Genomic DNA, 12792 nt, shown 5'->3' with positions numbered 1-12792 from the left:
GTTTTTCACTTCAACTCATTAAGATACATATGCTACAGAAAATACTAATGTACTCTGATAATTGCATAAAATAAAGATTAACATGACAAAAATCATATTTTAACTGATAAAAATTCATATATGAAGTGATAAAAATTATTAATTTTTATGCTGATTCATCGAACCATATACTAACTGGTTCATTAATCCATATACTAACTTTTATATAACTGCAGTTATTGGTAAGATAAAAGGTAACAGATTGATTATAGGCTACCTGATTTATTTATGATAATTTATATATATCAGATACATGATACTTTATATATAGGATTCTGTTATTTATGATAATTTATATATAGGATACATGATACTTTATATATAGGATACATGACCGAGGTTATATCTACTGCACATTCTAGCGTTTTGAACAACTTTTCGTCCATTACACAGTTCCAGACAACCACCTATAGCCAAATGAAATGGCCAATTCCAAATGGTTAAAAACAAGGGGAATTGCCTGGGCAGGGTCCAACATTCTTTTTTGCGTCCATGCATTGTTCTCTGCATCCTATGCCGTACGAATACGTTCGCGATGAATAAAATCATCCCCAGCACGAGTCCTGCGCCGGCAACGTAGAGTTAAATATCCTCTTCGGTCGTAATTGTTGAAAGTATGTCGCTTTTGTAGTAGATTTCCAACAGCCGCCAGAGCATTCCGTATTAAAACGAGATTAATGACGGGATACGGGTGTCAGTCCAAGAAGTCCACGAAATAAGCTTGTTCACTTGTGATGGTGCTTATTCCCTTTCACATTGTAGGCGGTTGATACTTCACTGCAGTCGTCCGCAGTGACAAACGGGTTTTTGAAGTTGCGATGTGAAACTCTCGTACTGTAGGATACTGTAACCAGGTTCCCTTAATCAGCCTGTAAATGAAATTATACTTGTCACATGGGCAAAGTAAATTCAGACAACATCCAAATATGGGAGGGAGAAAGCCATTAAGAACCAGACTTAACCCACATGAATTCGCTGATATTTTATGGAATTCAAAAGAGTCAGCTGTACAAACTTTTTTATCCATGGCATTATAACAATGAGTGAACCTATCCAGGTCTATGATGACTGTAAAAATATCCATAATTATAAAAAATCAGATATCAATACGAATCCCAAAGAAAATTCGATATTACTGGTAGTAAGTTACTAGACAAAGAAGTGTGAAACGGAGCTATTGGTGAGATTGCCAGGCAACACAAGAGTCAAAGAGAATATTAATCATGATTCTGTATTTCTCTATGCTAACTGAAATTAAGCTGTGATAAAATCCGATCCTATGTGCCCCTAACAAAAGGTTCATATTCAATTTTCTCGCGCACATCACCTGAGGTTAATTTTTAAAACTTTAATAGGCAGGAGATGCAATGAAAGAACCCACTATATAACTAATTTCTATATAAACTTTGGGTTTTTCAAGAAAATGTGACATTTTCCCATGAATGTGATTTACTTGAATTGTAATAGGCTAATGTTGCAAGTAAATATTTCATACCTATGACTTGATACTTCTAAGTGTCTGTTTACCAATGTCATAAGCTGATTTATTGACTCTAATTGTCTATGAGGTTCAGAAAAAATTAATTCATTTTGATGTTATAGAAATTCTATTTGCTTATTTTGTTCATTAATTTTAAAACGATTGCAATTCCTTACCTAAGGTTGCATTGCACATACGGATAGACACTTGTACCTAACGTCCTGTCTTGCCCATGAGAAGTTCGTGTTAAGCATTCCTCTCTCCAGCCAACCTGCTTTCCAAGCGGTTTATTGAGGTTAAAAGGAACAATGATGATTTGGCAAACGCGCCAGGCACCTTCAGGACTGATGACGTCATCACCAGCTTAAGAGTTACTTTACTTGCTGTAATAAATACGACTTTAGTACTTCCAAATTATATTTTTTTTGTTTTAATACTCCACCCACATGAGAAGAATGTCTGAAAAAAACAGTACCAAAATTGAACAATATATTAGTTTCATGTAGGAAATCTGCATGATTGTAAAATAAATGTAATTATGTTAAATTAGATATTCCTTATTCAAACTAATGAAAAGGGTTTCCATACAAATTTTATATATACTATTTACCCTGTATAAGATTATTCGCATAGATATATCTTTTCACTTCTAGACTTCCTGACTTTGAAATCTCTTTTATTTATTTATTTAGTTTTTTATTATTTTTTTTTTCGTTGACTATGAATATAAATCGCTGGGACAGACAATATGTCAGTAGGTTTTGATATGTGTTTGAACTTTTAGCTTATTTGTCATTAATAAAGCGTTAAGTTAGAGTTCAAATCTTTACGCATATGTATTTTGATATTTTATAAACACTTGCTGCATATGGTTACGTTTTGCTTACTGATTTTATCGTGATTCCTTTTTTATTATAATTTGTAACCCTTCCAACTTCTAATGGAGTGTATTATATCGACTCCACTTGTATCCATACTTTTTATTTATTTATTCATTTATTTATTGATTTTTTTTTATTTGATAAATTAATGGTTGGCTTAAATATGTGGAAAAGTGTTCTAGTGGCGTACCGTATAAGGCTACTTGCGGTATCATTTATATAGATACAAGATATGAATGATAAAGGTATTTAAAACTGCGAGAACCGCTATAATCCAGTTCAGATCCAATATCACGAATGTAACTCGTAAGACATTGACACTTTCTTATTTATCCGTTCTACCAAACCGATTGACTCTGGGTGACAAAATATATTATTGGTTTTCTTAATGGAAAGGAATTTACACAACGAGTTAAGGAGATTATTATTGATTTACACCACCCGAGTCAGAAATTATCATGTGTTGAATTCCATGTTTACTGATTTAGCACTCATAAATATTCCTAGCGCACTCAATTGTGGTGTTTGTTCTTTAGTGCTATTAATTCTATATAACGTGTCAAGGGGACTATTAACACTAAGAAGTGTTTATTTCCTCTGTCAGACTCGTAACTCTGTTAATGATTCTACGTGTATTCTTTCATTGATTGATTTGGCACGGGATAGGCCCTTAAACTGACAGGTGTCTTAGTGTGTCCCTTGTTTTCATGACACGTGTTACAATTAGTTATGTGCTTTTTATATCTGTAAGCATTGTAGGCCAGTAAAATAGTGATTTTGGCTTTCTGTGACATAATGGATTGGAATGCAACCAGTTTAGGACGATTGGTATAAAGAGATTATTACTACTACCTGGTCGTTAGTTACCTGCTGTGTTCTTCGGGTTTTCCTCGTCACGGACCTACATATAATATTACATTTGATTACATAATTCTGATACACATACTTTAAATATACTTTTGCTTTAGGTTTCCATTCGAAGTGTTTATTGTTTTGCTTAGCTGCTGACCCTTGTTTCCGTTCGAAGTGTTTATTGTTTTGCTTAGCTGCTGGCCCTTGTTTTGTTCGAAGTGTTTATTGTTTTGCTTAGCTGCTGACCTTGATTTGTTCAGTTTGTAACAGTTCAGCGCTCCAACCCAGGTATTCAATGTCCATGATCTCTTGGGTTAATGAATTTTCTTGTTTAGATACGGTTTTAACAATAGGCACGGATGTTTCTATATCTTTTAGTCCAATTAATGGTTCCTTACAGGATGGTGCGGGATTGCGGGATAATGCATCAGCTATGATAATTGCTTTCCCAGTTAGATATCTTAACTTGGCTCCAAAGACCTGAATGATCATTTGCCACCGAGTTCTTTTGGGACTGTGATTAAAGCCTTTGAAAAACTCGGTAAGTGACTTATGGTCAGTAAGGATTTTAACAGGATAACCGTAGATTATGAACTTAAAATGTACTAGTGAGTTAACGATACCTAGCCCTTCCTTGCCTATTACTGCATATTTACTTTCAGAGGCTTTAGTTTACTTGAATAAAAGCTATAGGGAAGAACTGTTTATCATATTGCTGAAGTTGTACCCAATTCCTTATTTAAAGCAGGGATTTTTAAAGATTGGTGAACTGCATAATTACAATTTTAAGATGTCGAACGCCTATTAATGCTTTTCAGACCATAATAAATCTACGCCCTTCTTCGTAAGATCTGTTAAAGGAGCTGCTGTGATTGAAGAGTTACATATTTACATACGATTGTAACACCCACCACAGCGCAAAAGTGCTGTATCCCCCTTACGTTAATAGGTACCGGGAAGTTATGAATAGCCGACACCTTTCCATGGACTACTTTAAGACCTTGACTAGACACATGAAACGTAAATAAACATGTTCGGTTATTTAAAACTCACATTAGATATTTTACTCTGAGATTATTTGTCTTAGTCTCTGTAGCACTAACTCTAGTTTATGTGAATGTACTTCTAAGGTATTAGAAAAGATTACAAGACCAACCATATAGGCATGTAGGGTATCCCCTAAAAGTCTCCAAATACTATATTGTAATTGGGGCCCAACGTAAGCCGGAGGCATACGTAAAAATTGATAATGTCCCCTGAGTGTGCTGAAGGCGGTGTATGAGGTACAATCACTTAGGTAATGGTATCTGGTGAAAGCCGTTAAGTAAGTCCAAGCTGGTGAAAAATTTATTCTGACCTAACAAAGATAAGATATCGTCGGTACATGGCACTGGAAAACGATCGGGAATCGTTTCCTTGTTTAAGCGACAGAAATCTACGCAGATATGCCAAGTCCGATCTTTTATGGCATGACGTTTGAGGGAAAAATTATATGGGCTATTTGATCTCCTAATGACTCCTATTAATAATATTTTTTCAACTTTGTCATTTATCTCTATTTTGAAATTTCATTGGGAGTCTTTACGAAGGTGCGTATATAGCTTTATGTTTGTCCTTAGACCGAATTTTGTGTTAAATGACATCCGTTTTTCCCCCAGAGATCACTCGCTAGTGGAGAAACATCCTGGTATTCAGATAAAAGATAAAAAAAATTTCTGCTGAATTACCTCTGCTTGAATGACTTTACTGATATTACTTTAGATAGAGTATAAGAGAGATTCATCTACGACTGGTTGGGCGTGATTAAAAATTAGCAACAATAAAAAAAATGCGATATTTATATGTATAGGTTTTGTGGATTACTAGATTAACTTGTTGCTGTGAGTCAACCGTGTATAGGGCTTTGTTCGCGGAAATCGTTATATTTCAGAGTGTCTGGAAGGATTAAAATTTCAGATCCCAGCAAAGTCTTTTTACACGCACTAAGACATTCGAGGGTGCATGCGTCTCGAGATTTTGCGTGCAAACTGCGACTGCGGTTGTGGGAGAATTCTGTTGGGTCATTTGAACAATGTTATGATTTATGAGACAAATGATTGGTTCTTCTATATAAGTTATTTGATTAACTGTCTCTTTTTGTTCAAAACAGATTTTAATATGTTAGAAGGTCATGTGATTCATAGGAAAATTCCTTTTTAATTCAAAAAGGTATTGGCATGAATGATCCAACATCAGTTTTCCCCGCTCTGCTAGAGTCGCTTATTGTGTGGAATGTCCTTTGCTTTGAACACTTCGGCAGATTTGACTGACCTTGACCGTTTGACTAGATGACACAGTAACCAAGTTTGCTTAAGCACGATTTGTTTGTTTCTGATTTTTAGGGCTGCTGTTTACCTATTTCTTTTTATAATAATTAGGATTCTTCTCTTTACTACCATCGGCAATGTATTGTGTGTTTTTAGCATTATGTTGCTGTTAGTTTCGTATAAAGCAACGAACGTATGAATGACGAACTATTATGAATTGAGCGATTACTATTAAGACAAGTTATCTCTACTGCGTTATCGTGTACTTGCTGTGGTTTACTTCATTCTTTGCTAAAATTTGAAATAGTGAGGGATCCAGGTCAGCGCATTTAGACATTTTGTTGATTTGTTTATATGAATGTTAAGTATGTTAACCTAATGAAAGTGTTTATAGACATGTTATTCCTTGCAATCCAGCCGTATTTTTTAAAGTTGAGTCATTGAGATTCGATTTTTTACGCATAACTAAAGGCTGAAACTGTGATCGGGACTTTGCAAAGGAGCTTTAATTGTTTGACCCAAAATAGTGTTACCTCTAATTTATCCAGATTTGTATGGGTGTTCCAGTTGTTTTTGTGTGTTTTCTTATCACTACGGTGCCTATCTACCCTATCCATGCATCTGTATAAATACAGACGTCCACTGCGTAAACGCATATTCACTGTTTAATATGATTTGTTATGTAAAGAATTAATAATCACCCAAATTAATAAAATTAACACAGTATATGATTATGATATTTCAAGGGAACTTCTGGAGAAACAGAAACTCAAAGATAAAAACTCGCAGTAGCAAAATCCCAATGATGTAGATAATTTCTGTAAAAAAAGTAAGATTAAGAATGTCTCGTAACTTCAGCCACAGGAATAACGAAAATTCGACCTGTAAAGGAAACACTCAGTTACTCCAACTGAATAAAAAAAATTGTACTTAGCTTGATTTTGTGGGATGTCACGGTGTTCCGATAACGACACACGGCCTTGGCTCTCCTTCTCTGTTTAGCGGATGACCTGGTTTGGCTTGAGTTTCCCCCGTGCGCGTTGTTTGGATGATTCGAGCCCTTGAAGATCCGATGATGCAGACGCATCCGGTTTATCTCTTGAAGTGCTGGAAACGCTCAATAAACGATGTTTTCTTAGAGGATTCTAATGAGAGACGAAGCTTGTGTTGCCGTAGGAAGAAGACACGTCGGGTTTGTTTCTTGAAGTTATGCACTGCTGAAATCGCTCACTAATGAAAATACTAAGTTGCTTGAAGCATCTGTTGCTTTCGTCGTCGTTGACTTCTGATATGATACATTATTCGTTATTCTTCGGAAGACGTTGAAGAGTTCTTGTTGTTTTCTGAAGTCGCTCACTAAACGGTGATACTAAGTTGCTTGAAGAATCTGTTGCTTTCGTCGTCGTTGACTTCTGATATGATACATTATTCGTTATTCTTTGGAAGACGTTGAAGAGTTCTTGTTGTTTTCTGAAGTCGCTGCCACCAATGAAAGGGCTGTTGTCTTATATAATAAAGCGCCCTATGAGGTTATGTTAGACTTGCGATAATCTTACGCTAAGTCGGTTGGTTATGCACTTCCATACTCATTGGAGTGTCTTGGGGTTTGATGATAACTTTCGAAGTCGGTATCTTCTTTGGTTATGACGACGATATGTTAAACTCATGATGATATCTTCTTTCTGATGTGAGGTTTCTAGTAGAAAACACCGAGTACAAAAAAATAGTTCTATTCTCTGAGATTGCATGATGAAGATCAGAGAAAATTTGTACAGGTCTTCTAATGACGATGGCTTGATCGCTTCTGCCAATGATGATGGCTAATTCAACTCTGGCTACCATCTCGGTTACAAATCATAAAGGAAGCAGACAGTAGCTCGAACATATGAACATACTAGTGTTTTCAAAACAAATGAAGGACCACAGGTGACGGCACGTCATCTTAGCCTACTTTATTGCATATGTAATCTTAGCATACTTTATCGTCTCTGGTCTGATCACATTCCTGCAAGCAATCTGGTTGACCTCATAGTTTTAGTTTTTTATATATATGGAATAACATTCCATATTTTTATTATGTAACATTTACATATATATATATATATATATATATATATATATATATATATATATATATAGATTACACTTATTCTTTTAAAGTAATCATTATGATGGTCTCAGTAATACGGCTGTCTTCGCGTATATTCATGGAAATCTGATCGCGATCATGCTTTTTCTACTTTTTTCTAACAATTATCATGAAATAAAATGAAAGGCACAGAATGGCCAACAAATATTGTGAATAAACGTCTTTGCAAACAGAATGGTGCAACAAGGATCGTGAATAAAATTCTTTGCAAAAAGGATGGCGCAACAAGTATGTTGAATTAACGTCTTTGCAATGAGAATGGTGCAACAAGGATCATGAATAAACGTCTTTGCAAACAGAATGGTGAAACAGGTGCTGTGAATAAATCGTCTTTGCAAACAGGATGGTGCTACAAGTATAGTGAATAAAATTCTTAGCAAACAGAATGGTGCAACAAGTACTGTGAAAAAACATCCATGCAAATAGAATGGTGCAACAATATTGTGAATAAACTTCTTTGCAAACAGAATGGTGCAACAATATTGTGAATAAACTTCTTCGCAAACAGAATGGTGCTATAAGTATTGTGAATAAACGTCTTTGCAAACAGAATGGTGCAACAAGTATCATGAATAAACGTCTTTGCAAACAGAATGCTGTAACAAGTACTGTGAATAAAGGTCTTTGCAAACAGAATGGTGCAACAAATACAGAGAATAAACATCTTTGTAAACAGAATGGTGCAACAAGGACTGTGAATAAACGTCTTTGCAAACAGAATGGCGCAACAAGTATCATGAATAAACGTCTTTGCAAACAGAATGCTGTAACAAGTACTGTGAATAAAGGTCTTTGCAAACAAAATGGTGCAATAAGAATTGTTAATAAACGTCTTTGCAAACAATATGGTGAAACAAGTATTGTGAATAAACGTCTTTGCAAACAGAATGGTGCAATGAGTACCATGAATAAACGTCTTTGCAAACAGAATGGTGCAACAAGTGCTATGAATAAAAGTCTTTGGAAACAGAATAGTGCAAGAAATATCGTGAATAAACGTCTTTGCAAACAGAATAGTGAAACAAATACTGTGAATAAACGTTTTTGCAAACAGAATGGTGCAACAAGTACTGTGAATAAACATCTTTGCAAACAGAATGGTGCAACAAGTATCGTGAATAAACGTCTTTGCAAACAGAATGGTGCAACAAGTGCTATGAATAAAAGTTTTTGGAAACAGAATAGTGCAAGAGGTATCGTGTATAAACTTCTTTGCAAACAGAATGGTGCAACAAACACTGTGAATAAACGTCTTTGCAAACAGAATGGTGCAAAAATTACTGTGAATAAACATCTTTGCAAACAGAATGGTGCAACAAGAATTGTGAATAAACTTCTTTGCAAACAGAATGTTGCAACAAGTATTGTGAGTAAACTTCTTTGCAAACAGAATTGTGCAACAAGTACTGTGAATAAACGTCTATGCAAACAGAATGGCGCAACAAGTACTGTGAATAAACGTCTTTGCAAACAGAATGGTGCAACAAGTATTGTGAGTAAACTTCTTTGCAAACAGAATGGTGCAACAAGTATTGTGAGTAAACTTCTTCGCAAACAGAATGGCGCAACAAGTACTGTAAATAAACATCTTTGCAAACAGAATGGTGCAACAAGTATTGTGAATAAACGTCTTTGCAAATAAAATAGTGCAATAGTATTGTGAATAAATTTCTTTGCAAACAGAATGGTGCAACAAGTATCATGAATAAATGTCTTTGCAAACAGAATGTTGCCAAAAGTATTGTGAATGAACGTCTTTGCAAACAGAATGGTGTGCAACAAAAACTGTAAATAAATGTCTATGCAAACAGAATGGTGTAACAACATTGTGAATAAACTTCTTTCCAAACAGAATGGTACAACAAGTATTGCGAATAAACCCTTTTGCAAACAGAATGGTGCAACAATTACTGTGAATGAACGTCTTTGCAAACAGAATGGTGCAAAAGTATTATGAATAAACTTCTTTGGAAATAGAATGGTGCAACAAGTATGTGAATAAATTTCTTTGCAAACAGAATGGAGCAAAGAGTACCATGAATAAATGTCTTTGCAAATAGAGTGGTGCCACAATGTTGTGAATAAACTTCTTTGCAAACAGAGTGGTGCAAAAAGTACTGTGAATAAACATCTTTATAAACAGAAAGGTGCAACAAATGCTATGAATAAACTTCTTTGCAAACAGAATGATGCAACAAGTGCTGTGAATAAACGTCTTTGCAAACAGAATGATGCAACAAGTGCTGTGAATAAACGTCTTTGCAAACAGAATGGTGCAACAAGTACTGTGAATAAACGTCTTTGCAAACAGAATGGTGCAACAAATATCGTGAATAAACGTCTTTGCAAACGATGCAACAAATATGCGTGAAATAAAAACGTCTTTGCAAACAAAGGAATGGTGCAAACAAAGTAATCGTGAATAAACGTCTTTGCAAAAAACAGAATGATGCAATCAAATAAATTTGTGAACAATGTGGAATAAACGTTCTTTGGCAAACCAAAAGAATTGAATGCAAATCAAATTTTTGTAAATAATAAACGTGTTTGCAAACAGAATGGTGCAACAAGTATTGTGATTAATTGTCTTTGCAACATGTGCAACAAGTACGGGGTGAATTTGAAAAGTCTTTGTAACAAAAGGAATGGTGGGCAACAAGTACTGTGAATGAAACGTCTTTGCAAACAGAATGGTGCAAACAAAGTTTTGGAAAAAACTCTTTGGAAACAGAATGGTGCAAACCAAGTACTGTGATAACGTCTTTGCAAAACAGAGGGTGCACAAGTACTGTGAACTTCTTTTGGAAACATGATGGTCTTTCAACGAGTACTTGAAATGAACGTCTTTGCAAAGAGATTGGTTGCAACAAGTAACTGATGAATGAACGTCCTTTGCAAACAAGTGGTGCAAATAAATGCTGTGATAAACGTCTTTGCAAACAGAATGGTGCAACAAGTACTGTAAATAAACGTCTTTGGAAACAGTATGGTGCAACAGATACTGTGAATAAACGTCTTTGCAAACAGAATGGTGCAACAAGTAGAATGAATAAACGTCTTTGCAAACAGAATGGTGCATCAAATTTTGTGAATAAACATATTTGTAAACAGAATGGTGCAACAATTATCGTGAATAAACGTCTTTGCAAACAGAATTGTGCAACAAGTATTGTGAATAAACGTCTTTGCAAACAAAATTTTGCAACAAGTATTGTGAATAAACGTCTTTGCAAACAGAATGGTGCATCAAGTACCATGAATAAACGTCTTTGCAAACAGAAGGGTGCAACAATTATCGCGAATAAACGTCTTTGCAAACAGAATGGTGCAACAAGTGCTGTGAAAAAATGTCTTTGCCAACAGAATGGTGCAAAAAGTAATGTGAATAAACGTCTTTGCAAACAGAATGGTGCAACAAGTGTCGTGAATAAACTTCTTTGTAAACAGAATGGTGCAACAGGTGTCATGAATAAACTTCTTTGCCAACAGAATGGTGTAACAAGTGTCGTGAATAAACTTATTTGCAAACAGAATTGTGCAACAAGTGTCGTGAATAAACTTCTTTGCATGTGTTCGTCAATCAGTGAAGCTTGAATTGTAGGAGAAATAAGACGCGATATTTGTTGTGGCTTTTTATTGAAGCTCTATGTCTTTCTGATAAGGTTATGCTAATCATTACATAAGTATGGGACATTGCATTCAGGCGAGCATGGACATGAACTTGCATACGCGTCTGAACAGACCATTTGCCGTTCTGTCGATGATATACACATACGAAAAAAGAATGTACGAAAACAAAAAAAAATATAATTGAAACGTATGAAATTACCAGTGTTGAATTTGACACCGGAATTTGAATCATCTGGATAAATTTAGACAAACCGCGGAGATGTCTTGCCGAGGATATTGTGTAACATGGAAGCGGGAAAAGAAGAGAAGGAAAATACCGTTCACATGAGGTAATCTTTGGTGGTGGTGGTGGGGTGTGGGGGCGGGGAGGGGAGGGACGACGAGAGAGAGAGATTCTAAAGTGGCCAACTTGTAAAAAGGAAATGATTAATTAGGATACAAAGAATAAAGTCTTCCGAGGGCGTAGGGGAGATGAATCATTGCGATCAACCTCACTCATATGCGCTCAGTACAGTGCCCTTAACAGCCTCGGTTCATAAGCAGAGCGCTCGTGAAACCAAAACGAAAAAGACTGCAAACTACTTCTATGATATCGCTTCACATCACACACATCAATTGCTTTGAATATGAAGTGAGGTCAGAACCGCGCAATCAACAGAACGTGTATCGGAAACACAATGTTTGAATACCATTATTATTTCTTTCAATAAATTAAATATATATATATATATATTATATATGATATATATATATATATAATATATATAGAGGCAAATTTCTCGCATGTACATATAATTGAATATAATGTGAATAATAACTATGCACTGATAGCGAGGGAAAATTCAAGAGCAAAGGAGACATCTATCAAATACAGATACAAATAAGTTTCACGAATGGTGCTGCAATTATTATTTCACACTTACCTTTTTACCATACATTTCAACTTCAGATACTGAACATGTTTTTCACATTTCCTTGTCTTGATTAACACTAGATGTATCATTACTTTCTAACACGTTCCACGATTTATAAATTTAAGACATTACAATAAAATTCTCATCACTACGTTAAAAGCATACTGCCTTCTTCCTGAAGTATGGAATAAAAAAAAAAAATCCCGGTGTAGATCATGTTACAAATTAAAGACATTTTGTGACTCAATTGGTGATATAGCACCTTCCAGTTACATGGCCTAACCACATGCAGCTGGCATGAAAGCGCTTAGATTTTAAAAGGCAACGAGGAACGAAGAAGTCTGGAGAACTTTAAACGTACGCTGCTTAGTATGTATAGTTTAGAGGGAGATCAGCTGAAGTGGAGGGGCCATATAAACATTATGGACACGACTAGAGGTGCTAAAGCTCTTGGAAATCAGAAGAGAAAAAGAAATGTCGGAAGATCAGTGGAGAAACGGAATGAAACCTTAGATGCAACTGCAAGAAGAGATCTTATCTC

Source organism: Macrobrachium nipponense, chromosome 4 (assembly GCF_015104395.2).
Source record: "Macrobrachium nipponense isolate FS-2020 chromosome 4, ASM1510439v2, whole genome shotgun sequence".
Lineage (NCBI taxonomy): Eukaryota > Metazoa > Arthropoda > Malacostraca > Decapoda > Palaemonidae > Macrobrachium > Macrobrachium nipponense.
Note: the sequence above shows the minus strand (reverse complement) of the source record.